The sequence below is a fragment of the Gracilinanus agilis genome, chromosome 3 (genome assembly GCF_016433145.1).
Source record: "Gracilinanus agilis isolate LMUSP501 chromosome 3, AgileGrace, whole genome shotgun sequence".
NCBI lineage: Eukaryota > Metazoa > Chordata > Mammalia > Didelphimorphia > Didelphidae > Gracilinanus > Gracilinanus agilis.
The window spans coordinates 391,633,554-391,647,673 of NC_058132.1; the positions used below are offsets into that span (position 1 = coordinate 391,633,554).

Genomic DNA, 14,120 nt, shown 5'->3' on the forward strand with positions numbered 1-14,120 from the left:
TTTGAAGATTAAGGAAACTCAAACATTGTATATAAATAGTGACTTGATTCTAATGATTCAGAAAGCTTTTGTTCATTTTTTCAGTTTAAAAAAATGTTAACCTCTGGTTCTTAAACATAAAATATGTAACGTCTTTTTCCTCCACACAAATATATTCACTGATATTCAGTCTTATGTACTATTCTGCTGTGGCATTGCCAATAACAATGGATGGAACCACAAGGAAACAAGTTGTTTATTAAGATCTTCATCCATAAAAAAAAGGGATTGAACTAAATAATTTCTAATGTCCAATCAAAATCAAAAACTCCACGAGAGTCTATTTTTAAACATTAAGAAAAGAATAAAAATGTTTCTTTTATAAGACATCTGTCCTAATGTGGTCAGGTTGAAAGGCTATATACTACATATGAAAGGAATTCTCTAGATCATATATAAAATTTTTAAATCTATTGAGTGCAGCATATCAAAAATGCAGGAATGGCAAAGGATCTCTGCTGTCCTAAAAATGTATTTTTACACTGAGAGTTGAGTTAGTTACATTTACACTATTTAAAATTTTAAGCCTTTAGGGAATGAATCATGTCTATTTTTCATTCAGAATTGAGTATGTTCAAACTATTATTATTTCATGATCCATGTAACTATACTGACAACCCACAGAGTATGTCTACAAGAGACATTTTATCTTTTTGCTCTGGATTATCATTATAGATTCTTTGATAGCTGTTGCTTTAACTTTTTAGGTTTATTTTTTATACTGAATTAATAGAGGAGTTGAAACTTTAGAATGCTATTTGTAAAAAATGAATCCCATTTTACAAGGGAAAAGGTTTATTGGTCTAAATATTATTCATAATCAATTTTCTGATTTCATGAGGTTAATTTATAGAAATTTGAAATAAGGTAGGTCTATATACAGAAACACATATCAAAGGGGAATAGAAAAGGAAAAATAGTTATAAGGAGACATCATGGTGGCATGGAAAGAACATTTGTATGAGAGCCACCTAGGTAGGTTACATTGAGCAACTCACAATGTTATTGGGCTACAGTTTTGTAATCTATAAAATAGAGTTCAACTACATGACTGTTCAATTAATATGATGTAAAATATTCCTATTGAAATATTTAGATTTAACAAATATTTATTATCCACTATGTGACAAGCACAATGCTGCGGAGCACTTTACAAATATTATCTAATTTTATTATTAAACCATGACATATTACAGATTTTTTAACAGATGAGGAAAGTGAGGCAAGCAGAGGTTAAGAGACATGCCAAGGGTCATGCAAAAAATAAGTGTCTGAGTTCACATTTGATTTCAGATCTCCTAGTCCAGGACTCTATCCACCTCATGATCTAGCTATGTCTATTAACTGTATTGATTAACTATGAATATTGTCTTTCATATATATTTTATTTACATAACATAAACATATATTTGTAATAAACAGAATTATGTAAAACAAACCAGCAAACAAAAATTTGTGTATTGCCAGAAACTCAAACAAGCTCTATGATGTGGCACACAGTTAGGCAATACTGGAAAGAATTCAGATACAACCTTTCTTTTAAGGCCTCATATAGATTTTTTGTAATGAGAAAAGACAAATAAAAGGTTGTACAACTGCAAGTTATCATCATCAGTGCTAATAATTTTCATCCCTTTCTGACTTTTCTTCAATAAATCAACAACTCAGGAGATAACACAGTCCAATAAAAAGAATGCTGCACCTGGAGACAGAGAATTACATCTCAGCTCTGCCACTTATCTGGGTGACCTTGGGCAAGTCATTTAATCTCTCTATTTCTCAATTTCCTCATCTATAAAATGAATGTCCCTCTAATGTCCATTTCAGCTCTAAATCTTTGATCCTATAAAGCTTCAAACCATTACTTCCTTTCATTAAATAATTAAATAGTATCCCCTGTTAAAAGAACTATATTATAACAAAAATCAACTTATGAATGTGTTTTTTAAAGTGAGATATTACTATGTGTCATATGAAGATGATTCTAAGTTAAAAAAAATGCCAAGTTCTTTGTACTTAAAAAATCATTTTACTTATCTCAGTTGATCCTGAGAACCTTGTGAGATAGGTTAAAAAAAAAGTATTATTATTTCATTCCAGAAATACAGAAAGAGGATTCAAACAGCATGTAACTAAGGACAGAGATAGGACTAAGACTCAGCTGTTCCCACCCTTTGCACAAAGAGAACATTTCTTCATTGGGCATGGCCTACCCACACACAAAAATCAAACTCACAGATTTTTAAATCATGAAAAAAATAACAATTTGGAGGTGCCAATCTTATTTTTGCACCTCAAATCTACAAAAAATAAAGGATCACTTTGAAATCGCAAGTCTACAGTAGCCCAGGCTGAGCTATTTCAAAGATGATTTCTTTACGTGATTAAGTACCTGAAAGTTCAAAGAGCAAAATTCTCTGACAATTCAAGATTTCGATTATCGGAAGAGCCCAAAGTTAAGGAGTTGTGGAGGTTACACACATCATTTCAATGATTAGTGGCTTTTGCTCACTACTTAATAGGTTCTGATTATATAATTAAATAACTGAAATTCAAATATTCAGAATACAGATCCAAAGGACTTCCTATGTATTCACTTGATAGATATTCAAATTGACTTGTCCATTAAAATACAGCAGTGCTTTGGCTTGCATATTTGCTTTTTTTGCAAAGTAAACTCTGAAGGTCCTACCATCTATGTCTAGGTGCCACAAAAGTCTGCTTAGAGTAAAGTCCTAAATTCCTATGACAGTCAATATTAGAAATATTCCATTTTTTTTTTTTTAGTTTTGAGCCACAGGAATAGTACTCCACTGGCTAAAACATGTTTCAATGGCACATATAGGTAACCAAAATTTGTTTTTCCTCCAAGAGCCAGAGAGTAAGCTTATATTAGCATACTAATATACTAGAATACTAACTAAAGTCATGTCAAATGTACTGAAAATATGCTCCTTCCAAATGGCAAGAAAGGTAAAGGGAAGATGGGCAAATATTATATTTAGAAGAGAGGATGCCCAATGTTCAGTCAATACAAGAGGAGTTAGAGAGGTAGGTCTATTTAATTAGTTTTAGTGATATTTCAGAGGCTTCTCCATTAGCTTGCCTATGTCTGAAATTCCTTTAAAAGAGGACAAAATATTTAATATTTTTGAGATAAAAGATTCAAAATGGAAGTTCCTAGATAAGGTGAGATCTTTGGCAAACCAGGTACTTAATCACCCTAGAGAGTTAAGAAGTCAATCAACAAGCATAAATTATTAGACCTGTATTCAAAGAGGGAGGGACAAGAGGTTAGAGGGTAAGAGAATAATGGACACCTGCCAAGGTCACTACAAAGGGATCAAAGAAACTGAAGATCATAGATTTAGATCTTGAAAGAAGCCAGGCCCCTTAAATGAGTAACATCGAGAAAGGAAAAATGTGTTGACTGAAGTAAAAAATGTAGTCAAAGAGGAGAAAATGATGAACTAAGAAACTAAGAATGTAATGTAAAAGGTATTCCAATACATTTCCACTTTTGCCTAGGGACATCTCTCTCTCTTTCTCTCTCTTTTTTTTTTTTTTTAACCTACCATGGTTTTAAACACATAGTGCAAGGAGTAATTTTTGTTGGGAATGGAAATCATATGACCTGGGTTCAAATATCTCTGACATTTACTTTTTTATCTTTTCTAGATCTCAGTGCCATCACCTATCAGATGAGAGGAATTAAAATACATGCACTTTAAGGTATCTTAATTCCAAATCTGTGAGACAAACAGAAATATGGTAGGGTAAAAATGCATGCTATCAGTGAGAATGCTGATTTTGAGTCATTATATAATTTCACTTTTTCTGTGGAGGGAGGATTATTTTTAGTTTTTGGTTCAGCAAAAGGTATGGCTCACAGGGCTAAGTCCACATCTGACAGTAAGTAGCATCTTTTACGGTTTGAGTACAAATCAGGGACTAAATGCATTGTCTCAGTTCTGTCAGGCTGAGTCCTGAATACCATTTGATAAAAAAGAGAGAGCTGGAAACTAGCCTGGAGTGTCAAGGAAAATCAAGCACAGGGTCAACTTGAACAGATAATCTAAAACCAGGGAGGATGCAAAAGCTTTCAGTCAAAGACAGAGGCGAAGGTCAAAACTAAACAAACCCACAGTAAAGCAGAAACTAACCAGACACAGGAGGGTCTTTAACTTGAGGTAAAGGCTGATTCAGGCAGAAAATTTCCTTTTTTTTTTCCTTCCTACTTTAGCTGAAAGAAATAACTACCTTCCATGGTATGCTTAAAGCATATTATGACACAACCGACCACGTCTGACAGCGGCTGACAAATTCAAACCTTCAATTCCAAAAACCAAAAAGCATCTTTGTATGCCTCTGACAAAGAATGAATTTGTTAAAATAAATGGAATAGTTGACAGCAGCGGGACTTGATTAGGTCATAGTTATCTCATCTTTAAAGTGGGCATATTAATACTTGCTCTGCTTTACCAAGTTGTTGAAAGGTCCAAAAATAAAGGCATGAAAAAAAAGGTCCAAAAAATAAGGCATGAAAATAGCTACAGAGGTATAAAAGTGGTACTAGCAGCTTGGCACAGTGGATAGAGCCAATAAATTGGAATCAGGAAGACTAGGACTTGTATCTTCTATTAGATACCTATTAGTCAGATGAACCTGGTCAAGTCACTTATCAATTGGAATTCTCCATCATATGTCCAGGAACCTTATTATTGGTAACTTCATCATCCTTCAAGATTTCATCTCCTTTGGTACTCACAACCTCATAAGATCGCTCCCACCCTGAGACTTCTCTTATTGGAAGGCAGAACCCAAAGGTCCTCCCAAAATCTTGGTTTAAGGAGGACAACTTAGATCCATCCATCTCATCATGTCTTACCTGACTCCACTTCTTTAATGCCATAGCTTTGGGTACCTTCTTCTGTCCCCTAGCCCCCTTTTAGCTTCCTTTTGTATTTTTATTCAGCTTTCCTTGTGTATTGTCTTTCCTCATTAAATTGTTAGGTTGAGAGCAGGGGCTATCTTTTCCCAGCTCTTAGAAGACAGCTTAGCAGATTGTTGTTCAATTAGTGTCTGACACTTTGTGCCCTCATTTAAGGTTTTCTTGGCAAAGAGGCTGGAATGCCTAGCCATTTCTTCTCCAGCTCATTTTATAGATGAGGAAACTGAGGCAAATGGGGTTAAGTGACTCACTCAGGGTCACATAGCATCTGAGGCCAGATTTGAATTCAGGAAGTTGCACCATCCTGTTTTCAGGCCCTGTGCTCTTTGCACTATGGCTCAACCATGCTGCCCTGCACATATGTTTAAGAAATGGTCAAAAACATCCTCTATTTTTAAACAGCTTGGAGAACCTGATTATTTTACTATTAGGCTGTAATTTATAGTCTTAGAAAAGTGTCTGAGGCTCCAAGAACTTAAATAACATGACTATGACCACAGAGCTACTACGTATCTGAGGCAGGATTTGAAGCCAGGTCTTCTTGGCTCCATCTCTAGAATTTTATTTATTATGCTACAATGGTGTTTATTTCAAGGATATCTCAGTGAAACAAATCATCATGATACCTCATGCATATCATTGGAAACAACAGAAAAATCTATCTTTTAAATAATACCACTTCCATAATATTTTTTCATAGAGCCAAAAATGAATCTCAATGACCACCTAAAATTATAAATCAATAAATCAACATATTGGCTGTGCTCCAGCTCATTAAATGACCTACTTCCCTCCCAAAATAACCATTATGAAATCTCAAAGCAGATAGATTACTGTCAATCTATCACAGTTTATTGTTATTTTAGTGAATAGAATAATTTGTACAAATTTATCTTTGAGAAGGAGATATGATATAATTAGGTAGCTACTAAAAGTGTCTAGTAAAATTATTGGTCAATTAGAAATCTGGTGAGAGGATGAGAGGAAAGAAATGTTTACTCGAGTATTATGAATGAGAAAAGTAAATTAAAAAATTAACTGATGGAATAGAATTTGTGTTCAAATTTGGCTTGGATGTTTAAGTTATGATTTCTTATTCTTTTAAGTTCTTCAATCACATTTTCATCTTTATGAATTAAAAATTACAACTTTTGCATAAATTGCATTTTCTCATTTTTATTAATATAAATTTGCCTACATATATAATTTTAACAGAGACAGCTATGTGATACAGTGGATAAAGCACTAGGGCAGGGGTCAGAAGGACCTGAGTTCAAATCCTAGCTGAGAAATTTATAGCTCTTAGTCTAGGAAAGTCATTTAAACCTATTTGTCTCAGTTTCCTTTTCTGTAAAATGAGATTGAAAAAGGAAATGGCAAACCTTTCCAATCTTTGCGAAGAAAACTCCAAATAGGGTCATGAAGAGTTAGATATGACTGAACAATTACTGAACTGAATTATTTTAGTATTATGAGAAACTTAAAGCTTTAGAAATTTTCTGAGGCACTAGAAGATTAAATTTACTTGATCAGGGTCACAAAGCTATTATGGTTCAAAACTAGGACTTCAAAGTAGGTCTTCCTGACACTAATCTCAGCCTTCTATTCATTCTTCCAAAATAATGGGTCAAGATAATGAAAATTATTTTGTTAGAGCAATTTAAAAGTAAAATTAAACTAATATATATTTTAAATTAAAAATATATCATATTCTTTAAAATTCAAATTTTAAAGTAAAGATTAAAGTAATACAAACACTTTCCCCCCAAAAAGGGTCTATCGAAATTAACATGTCACATTTCATCACACTAACAGTTTAAATTAAAACATTCTTATATTGATCAGCCTACAAATCTGAAAAATGAATAGATTCAATTCCATTCAAGAAACATTAATTCAGTATGTCTGTTTTTACATAGCTCATTATTCCAGACATTCAAATATACTTCAATTTAAAAGATAATTCCCCCAAAACATGTACATGTAGCAAATGCCCCAGGAGTATTAATGCTATTAGGTGTCTCCCCACAAAAGCCAAAGGATACTCTGCTCTATTCAGAGAAAGCATCATTCTTGGGAATAATCACTTTCTGAACAGCATTAGCCACCAACAGATGGACCCCTGGGAATAATCACTTTCTGAGTAACATTAGCCTCCAACAGATGGACCTGAAGCAACCCACAACGTATAATGCTGCTTTGATTTGTAATGTGTCTACGGATCCTCTCCCCCGTATTGAAGACCCAAGCCATCTCTTTGGACATTTACTCAGCTGCCTAGCCCACGTTCCGACCCTGTCAAGGTGATTACTTACATTATTTTTCTGCAAGACCTGCAGTGCCTTGTTGACATTGTTCAGAGCGTGAACTCTTGTGGAGCCTTTTTCTTTTGGCTGCAAGCAAAAGCAGATGTTTATTGGGCAGCACAGAAAACGTTCATGTATTTCATGTAATGAAAATTTTCACACACACCCACATACAAAAAAAACCCCTCTTCAATTTGGAGTCACATGATATTTAGGAAAATGGTGTAAATACATGAAAACAAGTTTTGAAAGGAATTATGTCAACTATTAACAATCACTGACACGGAGCACTAATTTATGCTCCCTCTTGCATTTTTTTTATATTCTACATAGCAATCTTTATGCAAGAAAAAGAAAAATCATGAATAAAAGTAAGAAATAGCCTGCTGGTATAATAAAAATAATAATTGTAATTTTTATTGCTATACCAGGAGGCTATTTTCTGTTATTGTTATTTTGATAATTTCTCTGTTCCCATGACTAATTTATTGTCAGAACCATAAGAAATGTAAGAACATCAGTTTATACAGTGTAAATTGGCATATTTATCTTGTGTTAGTTTATTTTTGAGTTTGAGGGAAAGTTTAGAAGAAAGTTTTATCCTTACTTCAGTAAGGTATTGTAACATGTGCAACTCAGCCTCATAATCAATCAACATTGATTTTTTAAGAATCTACTATGTGTCTGCCATTTTGCTGGGAACTGGGAAGATAAAACATACAAAACAATGAAACATCTTTGAATGGAACTAGCATTCTAATGAGGGAGAGAAGAGCAAACATGTGTGCATATATATTTATATGTGTGTGTACACGTGTATATGTAGATATATAGATGTACATATCATGTATGTATATGTGCAATCAGGGAAGATTTAGAAAATAAGGGGATACTTAAGCTATTCATTGTAGGATGGGGGTGTTTCTTGGGTGTTGAAGTGAAAAAGGGACTATGCATTCCAGGAAGGGGGTAGCAACTAGGGCAAATGTATGAGGATGAAGACAGAGTGCTGCCATTTTGGCTAGATGATAAAACATAAAAGGGAGTGAGTGATACATGATGAAGTTAGAAGTATAAGAAAGAATGGTGCCAAGCCGTAAAGAACTTTAAAAGGGAAAATAAGTTTCTATTTAATATGAAAATTGTCATTTTGTATTTCATGATTTCCTCTATTCCTTATTTAGTTAAGACTTCTCCATTTAGATAAAACCTTATACAAATCTTTTATATTCCCAATCAAATGCCAATTTGGAGCTTATTGTGTTTTATGTTGTAAGTTGCTGATCTAAAGAGAATATCTACTCCACTGCTTTCTAGATTTCATAGCCATTCTCTGCCAAAAAAATTCATATTCCAATCTTTTACATTCTTGGGTTCATTAAAATTAGACTTTTGTTTCTGATTGCTTATGTTTGTTGACTATCTTCTTATGCCACTGATCTTTTCTGATTTTTAAAAATCAGTAAACAAAATCATTTAAATGATTAATGCTTTATAGTACAGTCTCCTTTTTCATTCCTAAATTTTTTCAAAGTTTCACTGGAATCTATATATTTTATTCTTCAACTGAAATTTTTAATTATTTTGTCTAGTTTTATAAAATATTCCCTAGGTCAACTTACTGGCATGTTACCATATATGTAAACTAATTTAGCTAATATCATCATTTTTTATAATAACCAAACAGTTGACATCTCTTCAATTATGTTTCCTTCTATTTTGCAAAATATTTGTAGTTTTATATATAAAAACCTTTTGAATGTCAACAAGATAATTCCAAGGTATTTTTTACATTTTATTGCCATTTTGAATGGGATCTTTCTAAGATTATATTGGTTAATGTGGAATATTAATGTGAAACCTTTTTTGAGTTCATTTTGTATTTTGATAATTAGATGGAGCTATAAATTATTTTTTATCATTTCTCTTATATTTTCCAAGTATTCAATAATATCACTTGCACATTAAATTAGTTCTGTCTCTCTCTAACAATGATAACTTGATTTTCCTTCATTATTGCTATAGTAGCATTTCTAGAACTATGTCAAATAATATTGAAGAAGAGGAGTATGACAGAAGCTTCTAGTATTTTTTCAATGGAACGAAAGCAACCTCTTGGTTTGAAATATTTTATTTAAATGAAGACTATTCCATCACTATTTCTTTTTAAACCAAAATATGTAAATGAGTACTATCTGTCATTTCTACCTTCACAACATATTTTTATGAATACTGCTTCCTTTTTATTGTACTTACTTAAATACCATGTTTTAAAGACAGCTTTGGCTTATAATTTGTCGTAATTATTACTAGATGTCACTGTGTCCAGCCAACGAAGCTCAGCAAGAAATCAAAATGCATTTTGAAATCTCAATATATTAACACAGAGGGAAACTGTGAGCCAGGTACTTGACTCCTTGAAAAAAATGGTAAAATTACCTGGAAGCTGATAAATGATTTTGACAAGACTCTACCTGGACGATAAAGGCAATTAAAAATTGTTTAGATGATTACTGTTTCAGAGTACAGCATGAAGTCAGACAAAGTTTCCTCCATTTACTATTATGTTTTCTCATTACTTCCCCTAGAATTCTAGATATTTTATTCTTCAAATGAATTTTGAAAGGCAAATAGAATGAACCTGGCATTTCCTAGTAGTGATGTCAAAGATAGTCTAAAAGTAGCAGGGAGGAATGAAGAGCGTCCTTCTTCCTCCTCTTCATAGTGTGTTTTGGGGGAAGAGCACATCAAAATGTCCTGAAGAGAATATGGTATTTTTTATGAGGCAAATGAAGTAAAGTAACTTGCCCTGGCTCTCATATAGCTTAATATCTGAGGCCAAATTTGAACTCAGGAAAATGAGTCTTCTTGACTTCAGGCTAGCACTGTGCCACCTAGCTGCCCTGATATAGTATCATCCAGAAGAAGCCTACATTCAATTAGTTTCTGGTAAGAAAAAGACTATGAAAGAAATTATCTAGAATGTGAGGCAATTTGTAAATATTAAAATTATAGATTCCTGGGGCACAATGGCATTGAAGAATGCATAAGAAAATGTAGAATATGGAAGGTTAGGGTTGACATGAATCCAGATTACAGGATAGTAAGAGAGATATCAAAAGAAAGGGATTTTTAACTTAAAATATAATGTTCAATATACAAAACTACTGTCCTCAACCCTTTCTTCTATCCTATTTCTTTTGAATATGATATACCTTTCCACAGCTTCCTTTCACTCCTGGTTAGCTATCTGGCTGAATTTAAATTCTACTTTCTTTTTTTTGGACCAAACCTGTGATTTCATTGTTTACTTTATTTTTCAAGTCTTGCTTCTTGAATTAGAACTTTGCATCACAGTCATCCTCTGTATATTTTTGGAATGCATAATAGGACCTTATTTGTCACTGATTTGTATTATTTGCTGTCTGGATAGTGGTGCTGTATAATCTTTAAGGACTTCTGGAGTGCTGGCTGACACACTGTGCCGTTGATTATCTCCTAGGACTTTTCAGCACCCAACCCTGTGCCAAATCATTTTAATACAAGATGAGACCTGGTAATTGTATTCCTTTCTGGTCAGAACCCTTAGACTTCTGAGACCTTTTTTGGAGCCTGACACAGATGAAGGACCCTAACTGGTATCCAATCTCCCTGAATTCTGCTCCCAATTCTCCCCTTCCTCCCATCCAAGAACACACTCTAGCTTCCTTCGATCATTCCTAGTCTTTGTGTTAGAATTAGTGATTTCATTGGCATAGTGAACTCCAAGTTGGGAAACTCTTCCTTCCCTTATACACACACCAATACAGATGAACACTTGCTCTACAACAAAGAGTTATAAAGAATTCCCTTAGCCTTAAGTGACTTGTACAGGATCATACAGCCAACAGGTGTTAGAGATAGAACTTCATCATAAGATGTCTTGACTGTAAGTTTAGGTTTCAGTCTACTATGCTATGACTGCCTCTCCAATGATCTTTATGAAGTCAAATTATCTATACTTTGTACATTTGTGTAAAGACTTCTGGGGTCATTAGTTCTCTTGCAGGAGTAGCATAAAACCTTCATTTGTGCATGATTATTTCTACAAATAATTGAAGACAAAGGACCTGCCTTCCTCTCTAACAGCAGTAATTAGTGCTGACAAACTGCTACTGACAAGACAAAGATGAGAGCTCTGGGAGTGGCAGCAATCCTTGGTAAGTCCTCCTTAGAAATCAGGCATCATCCAGGGAAGTAACCCCTGAAGAGAAAGGGCTCCCCATCCCCAGTAATTCCCAGTGGATAGGCAAACCAGCCTAGATGAAGCAGAAAGGCACTTTGAAGGAGAGAGGGGAGTTGCCATTTCCCAAGCAAATAAAATCACATCTTGACTAACATTTTCTTTCAGACCTCTTTAGAGACAGACAGAACCCAAGAATCTTAGAAAGAGCAATTTTTCTAGCACAGTGCCTCTCAGCTATTATCCTAAGAAGCAACACCTATGGAGATCAAGGTGAATAATATTTCTTGCAGCAATTTGCACATAAGAAGATATTTTAAAAATGTATCTTTTTCTTTTTTCCCCTCTTTCATAGTACTAGAAACAGTAGGCTGACTAAGTTTACTGAAAGAGAGAGTTTGTATGATAGAAGAGTAAAATAAAAAGTTGTATTGGTAAATAATTGATAATAATAATATGCTTAATAAATCAAGGTAACAGTGAATTTTCTATTATGTCACTTGAGCTTCAGTTGAAGCTATTCAACATAGGTACAAGAATTATTATTATTAATCTGATTTCACAGATTAGAAAACAGGCTTAGAGAAATTAAATGACTTTTACCATGTCGGACACTGAACGAATATTAAATCTATGACTTGAACCTGACTTTACTTATTTGAGTCCAAATATTCTTCCATTAATTTAAAACTAGAATGGAGCTATTATTTTGTTCTATGGTCCATGCACAAACATTGAAGGTTAACCGTTTGAGCAAGGGAGTAAGTACACTTAAAGCACTGATATAGGCAATTAATTATGACAAACTCTTAATATGTTAATCTCAAATCTGACCTGCTAGCCCTATGAATTTGACCAACTCATTTAACTTCTGAATATTCTGAGCAAAATTGTATCTGCATTAGTTCAGGATATTTCTTTACCAGGAATTCCCTCTACCAATAAAATTATGGGCCCATTTTAATATATATATACATATATATGTATATATATGTATATATATACATGTGTTTGTATATTGATGATGATTTGTCAAATGGAATAGAAGAGGTGAGGCTAATGGCAGAGAAGGTAATTACAAAGCCATTGTAGCAATCCAGTTATGAAGCATTTGCCATTATGGAAATTGATATCTAATGCTGCTTCCCTCACTGTATATCCTTGAACTTTATATACCTTTATATAAACTAGGTTAACCTCAGAAAACTATACATTACCAAACAGGTAATAATTTATAATAGTAGAGGAAGTTTCCTCCTTTGGAGTTTCTTAGGCCACTGAAATCACAGTACCCCCCACGCCCCAATAATTGAAACATACCAAGACTGCTCAGGAAGCAATATTTTTTACCACTCAGGAAGCAATATATGTGTGAACAGAGGAGATAATAGTTGTGAAAACACTTTGAGTTTTCTAAAGGAATTCATCACATATCCAATGTAGTTTTACTATGTCTCCTATCAGAATTTTCCCTTGTTTCTTATCATTGTGCTGAGGTGACCTTGAGATCTAAAGATTATGGCAGCATAACACCAAACTGCATTGACTTTGAGTAAGCACCCAGTTAGAAACTGTGTCTTTTTTCAGGACCAGTAGAAAACCAGAGTTTTTTGAAGGAAAGAAATCTTGGGATTTTGCCTTTGTATCTGCAGTGCCTAACAGTAATTTGCACTTAGTGGGCACTAAATAAATGTTTATGACATTGAATTAAATGTCTCATTAAATTTGAAAAGGGTTATTACCAAGTAGGATGCAAGATGATGACTTTTTCAGTACTAGAAAACTCTTGAGTACCACTTACTAAATCAGAGAAGAGGATCTGTATCAGCCCGGGACACACCCATACCTTCTTTCCCACTGGAAAACAGATCTTTAGATGCTTAAACCACTCAAGTAACTATTACTATTTCTTACTCAATTAAAAGCTGGCTACATATTTGGTATAATATGTATAGCATATTTAAAAGACTATCATATAATTAATTATTCAATAGGAATTCTTGAGGGATAGTGGAAATGTTAGATGTTGCTTTTATAGGTAATTCTTAACTTAAAATATCATAGCTACCATTGAAAACTTGTATATGTATAAATCAGAATATTTAAGATAATGTACATAATGACATAAAAATAAAGCAGGATAATTGTTAGTAACATATTTCTGGGCAAACCAATAGTCATAGAAATAACACAATTTGCCTCTTCTCATAGAATCATATACAATTAATACAGTGGGGTTCATAAGTGACTTCTCCAAAAAAAAAGTTACATACCAATTTTTGACCTGTAAGACCTTCAAGGAGGTCCAAGAGTCTTCTTCCATCCTGAAGATCGCTGAACAGATCTTCAATGTGTTGCTTTCCAAACTAGGGAGAAAGGCATAATCTAATTAATCAAAATATAATATACTATATAATGTATTATATATTATTTTATTTCATTTCTTTTCAGATATTTCAGTTTCCTGCTTGACTTCCACCACAATTTCTCCATACCCTCTTATATAATCAGAAAGTAGATTAACACCTTAGAGTTCAACGACTGTGACCCCTTCATTCCAAAGTGGAGGAAACTGAGGCAAGGAGAGAAAAAGTGATTTTAC

At 33.5% G+C, this 14,120-nt stretch overlaps 1 protein-coding gene across 2 annotated transcripts in view; it reads right to left on the bottom strand.

Moving 5' to 3' along the window:
- Positions 1 to 13,884, bottom strand: part of DMD (dystrophin) — a 1,921,557-nt gene extending 1,907,673 nt beyond the window's left edge. For both annotated transcript variants that reach the window (XM_044670154.1, XM_044670155.1), the window contains exons 1-2: positions 13,792 to 13,884; positions 7,306 to 7,383 (exon numbers count right to left, since the gene is read on the bottom strand). The gene's annotated coding sequence lies outside the window, so the exon portion shown is untranslated. The remainder of the gene's footprint in view (positions 1 to 7,305; positions 7,384 to 13,791) is intronic.
- Between the last annotated feature and the right edge of the window lie 236 nt (positions 13,885 to 14,120).